General features: G+C 38.7%; 1 pseudogene; it reads left to right on the top strand.

Annotated features, from left to right (window-relative positions):
• Positions 1 to 5,490: 5,490 nt before the first annotated feature.
• On the top strand, positions 5,491 to 6,631 carry LOC128548062 (uncharacterized; annotated as a pseudogene).
• The last annotated feature ends 878 nt before the right edge of the window (positions 6,632 to 7,509 follow it).

Here is a 7,509-nt window from a genome sequence, read left to right as displayed (position 1 = left end):
CAGAAGGAAGGAAAGATATACCGAAAGTAAGAATAATAGTGTTTGTGTTTATTTCTTTTCCTAATTTGATTCGTCTAGCAGCCGTGACATGTTGATCAGTAAGGCCGTGCACAATTTCCGACTCCGAAGCTCCAGCAAGATCAGGACAGCGGATGACCCCCTTGAGGAATTCAGAGTGCGGTGTGCAATGCACTTACATGGCCGGTTGAAGAAGGATGTTAGTTTAAGTAAATTTTGAGCATGTGCTGCTTTTTCTACTTCAACGAGCAGATCCCCTGTGCGTAACTTTTTAACGGACTTCAGAACACCAGCTACACTTTGAAGTGTTTTTTTCAATTACGAATGGAGAAAGACTTGTCATTTTAAAAGTTTCATCAGTTGACTGAATTAATAGAAAACAAGGAAGAATATCCAACAGAGAAAGCCATGTTCAAAAAACGCAGCCTCACCAAAGACACACACGAACAACTCCTGCACACCATAGACAAACATGAACACAAAAGGACAAAACAAACAAATACAGGAACACAGTGGGGCACCGCCTTGGAACGGTCAGTGGCAAAACCACCACTTGGGAGCTTAAACCGGTTTATGGTGCACCTAACCTCACTCTTACCCCTACCATGTTCCAAAGTCACAAGACAGTGTAAACAAGCAAATTCGATGAATTGGTATCCCCCGCCGAAAGGGTCTGTGGTGAGGAATGGCAAAAAGATATATCCGGCAAAAAGTTAAGGATGTTAATAAGAAGCAAATAATTTCATTAGTCAAAATCAATTTAACAGAAAACAAATGTTTAATTAAAGAGTACATAATAAATGTATGATACTTTGATCCTGACTTAAGAATTTATTTTGAATGGGATATGCTTACTGTAATAAGCTTAGCTTTTAAAATTAAATGCAGTTAATTGAAATGTGAGCTTGAAGTTTAACTGGAATGAAATATTGTCTTTGAGTGGTTTGGTACCAGGTGTTGCTGTTTTACATGTACATTTTGTACATAAAAGATCAGATGTCCTTAAGAGAACACAGGTAAGATATCTTGAAATGGCTGAGGGCAAGGTTTGTGCAGTCACAACTTAACATGTTGAAGGTTTGAACATTTAAAAAAAAAAAAAAAAAGGAATGGAAATATATATATCTATATATAGATAAATGTATATATTTATTTTTTTAGGGGGTGGGGGTGCAGGGGAATGGGAGAGGAAACAAAATTTCACATGTTGATTATAAATATTGATTGAAAATTAAAAATTAAAAAAAAAAAAGGTAAAAGGGTGAAGTTGGAGTGGGGGGGGGGGGGGGCAGAGGATGCATGATCAGTGGTGGGCATGACTGGATGGGGAAGTGAGGTGGGGGAATGGTACAACTTAGGTTTGAAAAAAATCTAAAATAAGAAATGAAAAAAAAAAAAAATTTTTTTGGGGAGGGGGGGGGGGGGAGGGGGAGGGGGTGTGACCAAGGCAAGTGGGTGACCAGGTGTGGGTGCGCAACTTCACATGTTTATAATAAATGTTCACAGAAAAGAATGAAAGAAATTTAATAAAATTCTGCCAAATGGTAAGTTTGTAATGTACAAATATGTGGATTTTTATACAATTAAAGGGCAATAACTCTGAAGTTACAAAAAGAAATCCTTACAAAATTGTCTGTGCACAACCACATTATAGTGCTCTAAATTCTGTTAAAAGTTTCATAGTTCTAGGTCAAATATGTCAAAAGTTATGATGCAGAAATTGGCATATCTATAGTACCGTATATAGTTAACACTAGAAACTTCTAAGGGCCATAACTCTGGTGTTACTTGGGTAATCTGTCTGAAACTTGATGGGCCCCATAACCTCATAGTGGTGAACATGTATATGAAGTTTGTTTGAAAAAAATCTAAAATAAGGAATGAATTTTTTTTTTTGGGTGTGGAGGGGGGGGGGGGGGTCATGGGATAAGGGGGGGAGGTGTGTGATCAAGGTAAGGGGGTGACCAGGTGTGGGTACACAACTTCACATGTTTACAATAAATGTTCATGGAAAAGAATGAAAGAAATTTAATGAAATTGTACCAAATGGTAAGTTTGTTATGTACAAATATATGGATTTTTATACTCTTAATTTACAAATAAATCCAAATGAAATTGTGTGTACACAACCACATTATGGTGATCTAAATTCTGTTTAAGTTTCATAGTTCTAGGTCAAATATATCAAAAGTTATGATGCAGAAATTGCCATATTTATAGTACCCTATATAGTTAACACTAGAAACTTCTAAGGGCCATAACTCTTGTGTTACTTGGGCAATCTGACTGAAACTTGACGGGCCGCAAGAACTCATTGTGATGAACATGTATATGAAGTTTTAAATAAATATTCCCAACCATTCCCTAGATATGGCTCCGGACGGACGGAAAGACGGACGGACGGACGACGCCAAAACTATATCCCTCCGACTTTCGTCGGGGGATAATAAAAGTAATCCGCGCCAGGTGAAACCCTGACATACGTAAAGGCAACAGAAGGTATGTAATGTAAACACAAAGATGCCCTTGTAGATATAATATAAAAATGCAATCCTTAAGAACCTAAAACGCATGTACTCAATGCCTTTGCAGAAGACAGAACAACACGGGAAACACCCTTAAGGGCCCGACGGAACAGGCCAGAAGACGGAAATCAAAATAGCTCAGTCCTGGTGGGATTTAGGAACTACTTATCATAGAGTCCTCCACCTGATCCGTCAGACACAATCAAAGAGGAAAGCGTAGTGTCAAACTGTAAAAGGATTGAACACCAAACATGCGGTGTCTCTCAAAACAGTTGGGTCATAACCTCTTTAATAGAAATCTCGGAAATGCCATGTTGGATGTGTATGGTCGGTGAGAGGGATTCTCACCTTCCGTGCCATCTGAGTCTGTTTCGGTATGCGGTCGTTTGTTTTTATTTTTATTTTCCATGATGAATTTGTTAAGATTTGTCACTCGCAGCCACCACCCGCCGCGGAGTCCAACAAGGGAAACATGTAAGCAGAGCGGATATCCAGCTCAAAGATGTTAGGGATACTGTAGTGATATACTCGGCCAGGTATTTTGCAATCTTGTTTATATCACCAGCTGTACTGCAAAAATGCAGTAAGGGGATTCAAGGGATTGCTACTTTACCCAACCAACTAACCCTAAGCCACCGCCTTCTAGGAAATAAAAATTGTAATACATATTGACGTGTTCAATACTTTTGTGTGAACGTACTATGAAAGTTGCTGAAAGCTGTAAAATGTGACGAGAGAAGGAAAGTACATTTGATTTTGTGTAACGTCAATTTGCCAAAAAGAAGATAATTGTGCATTGTCAAAAGGAAAAAAAAGATGCAATTGGATATGACGAATTAGAAGATGTAATAATAATTTAAGTGCAATTTCCTAGGGCTTGGCATGACCAGCCGATTGATCGTATCGGGTCAATACGATCGCCAAAAACGTCTAGACCGAATTAGAGGCCAAAAATGTGTGTTGGCACCCACACCCCGAAAAGGGGATGAACACATGTAAACAAGCATGCATCACCTCCCCGGGGTGCTATGGGGCACCATAACATCCAGGACCCTCCTCTCCGGCTTACGGGCCGCCACCCACGGCAAACGGGCGGCTCCATTTTCGGAGGAGTCGTACCCCTCTGCATGGAGATACAGCCGGCTGGATGTATTTGTGACATTTTGGTAGGAACAATGTGAGAGCAGGTTGTATTTGGTGAAGTGAATCTCAATTGTAGTATGAGTAGTACTTCCAGGTCACAGCAATGTGATTTTGATGTCAGTTTACAGTAAGCAAATGTGACCAGAGAAATCTCTCTTAGAAGATACATGACCCCTTCTTTTCTCTTCATTTTATATCAGTTTGCGCTTTTGGTGCGTGGCACTCCCTGTTTGATATTTTTCTTTGTTTTTATCATAACGCTTTAAAATGAGGTAAGGATTTGTTCTCTGAAATGGGTCTAGCTATGTTTGGTAGCTCTTTAAAAAATGTCAGTTTTATATAGAATATATAGGGAAAACTATTTAACTGGTTGTGACCTATATGTATATAGCAGAAACTTAGAAAATCTTCTTATATAAAACTGTTAGCCCGATTTTAAAATAAGGTCACACAAAGTGTTGTTATATTTTCTGGTCCTTCGGGATCATTGATTTCAACTCATTTAGATTTGAAAATTGAATACTGCTTAAGCCGGTGCTAGGGGGCGTGGGCAGTGTTGCACTTTCCATTACTGCTCATGAACAGACTCAATCAAACCGAGTCTGCAATTTTCACTGTTTGCTTTGATCTCGGTGCTTTCGAGGGATCAACTTTCCAGATTATATTTCTACAAATATTCAATTTTTTTTCTGATTTGTCAAAGAACATGGCCACCAGGGGGCAGGTCGCTTTTCATCGAATACATTACCTTTTGATCTTCTTGCAAGCATTATTTCTCCCTCTCCGTTTTAGCTCAGTGCTCAAGGTGAGCTATTGTGACCGGTCATTGTCCAGCGTCCGTCATGCGTCGTCCGTCCACGCTTGCCTTGTCAACACTCTAAGAGGCCGTAACCCAGTCTTTATGAAACTTGGTAATCTTAAGGTCAAGTTTGAATCTGGGTCATGCGGGGTCAAAAACTAGGTCACCAGGTCAAATCGCCCCAGGTGGTTTTGGTTTTTGGTCTGTCCCAGAGAATCCTATTGACCCTGAGCAGGAGGTTCTAAGCACTGATAAGCTGCAGATATAGAGGAAGATGAGACGGAAATGATGGAGACAACAGAGATGATAAGAACATGTACCAAAACAAAGAGGTCCAATAGAAAGAAATGGGTTGAAGAGATAAAGGAGTTGCATAAATACTTCAAAGAGTTTCTTGAAAGACAACACCAAGGAGAGGATTTATTGATGAAATAAGGAAAAAAAGTAGAAAGAACGGTGGATTGCTACATTTAAGGGACAGTCATCTCATTGTGAAAAAAAAAAATCAAATATGAACCATTCAAAGCGTTGTTAAACATCTCACAGTTGGGGAAGATCAGATTATGAAACTAATGAGAAGTGATATATGTGATGCACAGCTGTGTGTAACGTTTTTTTAAAAATCAGATTGAAGAGGAATGTTGGCCATAAGTACGAGTAATAGAAGGCTTTAAAGTCGCCCCGATTTCATCTCAGTGTTGTTATATTTTCTGGTCCTTCGGGATCATTGATTTCAACTCATTTAGATTTGAAGATTGAATACTGCTTAAGCCGGTGCTAGGGGGCGTGGGCAGTGTTGCTTTTTCCATTACTGCCCATGAACAGACTCAATCAAACCGAGTCTGCAATTTTCACTATTTGCCTTTTTCTCGGTGCTTCCGAGGGATCTACTTTCCGGATTTATTTATGTTCACTGCTGCAGCAGTGTTGCGGGAGTACTTGTTTACTTCATTACAGCTGTAGTTTACAGTGCAGTACATGTCGTAAATGTTTCTCTTTTAAAAGATGCTCAGTTTAGGCAAAAACCAGATGGATTGGGTGTATCAACATCTTGGCCACACCAAAGCTGTTCACAAGGAATATTACAGATATGTCAGGGTTGCTTGAGCGTACACATGTCAGCAAACTGTTCTTAATAAAGGACCTAAATAAACCTCAGGCAAATATAAGGATAAAAATCTTGAGGAAGTAGATATCAGAGGTAAGAAAGTGTTCCTTAATCACAGACACAGCCGTTGTTACAATGCATTGCACTTTTCATTACTATTTAGGCACATAAGACAACTGCCATTCTAGTAATCAATCAAAGGCTTGGGGTCAAATAATTAATAGGCATATTACTAAACAGTTATACAGTGAAGCTTGATCTAATAAGTTACTTTATATTGAATATGTTTGGACATCGGCTTTGGCAAAATAAAGCAATAAATTCAACTATGATTACAAAATATACTGTATAACTAGAGTTGACCAGAGAGTTTGACAAGATTCCTGCAAGAAGGATGTATTTTGATCCTTAGAACACTTTAGTTTAGTTGGGTAACTCTGACATTTATTTTGATCAAATTATGCCCCCTTTTGGACTTATAAAATTCAGGTTAAGGTTTTGCATGCAACTTCACATGTGTCTTCGGGGTTATATATTGGGCAAATTATGCTCCCTTTTGGACTTAGAAAACTTCTGGTTCAAGTTTTGGTCGAAACTCTATTGATATTTTAACATTAGATTAATATTCCTGCTTCTGTGATAACGATTCGAATAGTCGAGCATTGGCTGTCTTGCGGACAGCTCTTGTTGGTCTGCAGGTCTGTCCCAGAGAATCCTATTGACCCTGAGGAGGAGGTTCTAAACACTGAAGCTGCAGATATAGAGGCGGAAGATAAGACGGAAATGATGGAGACAACAGACATGATAGGATCACGTACCAAAAAGAAGTCCAACAGAAAGAAATGGGTTGAAGAAGAGATGAAGGAATTGCATAAATACTTCGAAGAGTTTCTTGAAACAGGGACAACACAAAGGAGAGGATTCTTGATGAAATAAGGAAAAAAAGTAGAAAGAACGATGGATTGCTACATTTAAGGGACAATCATCTCATTGTGAAAAAAAAAAATATCAAATATGAACCATTCAAAGCGTTGTTAAACATTTCACAATAGGGGAAGATCAGATAATGACTTGTTACGAAATACAGTAGCTTGTATTCGAGAACCTTTTATTGTCTCTATCAAAGGTAAAAAAGAGTATACATGGTATCATTAAATAAAATATGTTTTGTGAAACTTAGACAATTTATATAAATTCCTGCAATTCAAGTTTTTTTTTTAATACAAAAATGTATTCAGCTTTATATTTCCGAATCTATAAGCTTTCCTGGCAGGAAGCGTAACTTCTAAGATGAGAAATTCAGATATATTTTTACATTAAACTGCATTTGGAATCGTCTGTCAATTAAGATATCCTCGTTAGCAAATCTGATCAATCAGTATGAAATTTTGAACAGGACTGAACAAATATCTATTGGTATATGTGTAAAGAAAAAGACAAATATCAAACAGGGAATGCCACGAACCAAAATCGCAGCCTCCCCAAAACGAAACCTACAGCACGCAGACGTGCACACAACAAACACACACACACGAGGACAAAACGAGCAAACAAAGGAACACAGTGGGGCACCGCCTTGGAACGGTCAGTGGCAAAAACACCACTGGGGAGCTTAAACCGGTTTATGGTGCGCACCCAACCTCACTCTTACCCCCACCATGTTACAAAGACACGGGACAGTGTAAATAAAAGTAATCTCCTCCAGGTGAATCTCTAACACACATAATGGAAACAAAAAGGCATGGCATGTAAAACACAAAAATGCTCGTGTATAAATATATAAAAAGCAAACCTTTAGAACCAAAAACGTATGTACTCAATGCCTTTTCAGAAGACAGAGCAACAAGAGAAACACCCTTAAGAGCCCGACGAAACAGGCCAGAAGACAGATATCAAAACAGTTCAGACCTGGTAAG

The sequence above is a fragment of the Mercenaria mercenaria genome, chromosome 1, assembly GCF_021730395.1.
Source record: "Mercenaria mercenaria strain notata chromosome 1, MADL_Memer_1, whole genome shotgun sequence".
Taxonomy (NCBI): domain Eukaryota; kingdom Metazoa; phylum Mollusca; class Bivalvia; order Venerida; family Veneridae; genus Mercenaria; species Mercenaria mercenaria.
Note: the sequence above shows the minus strand (reverse complement) of the source record. Positions and strands in the feature narration are given on the sequence as shown.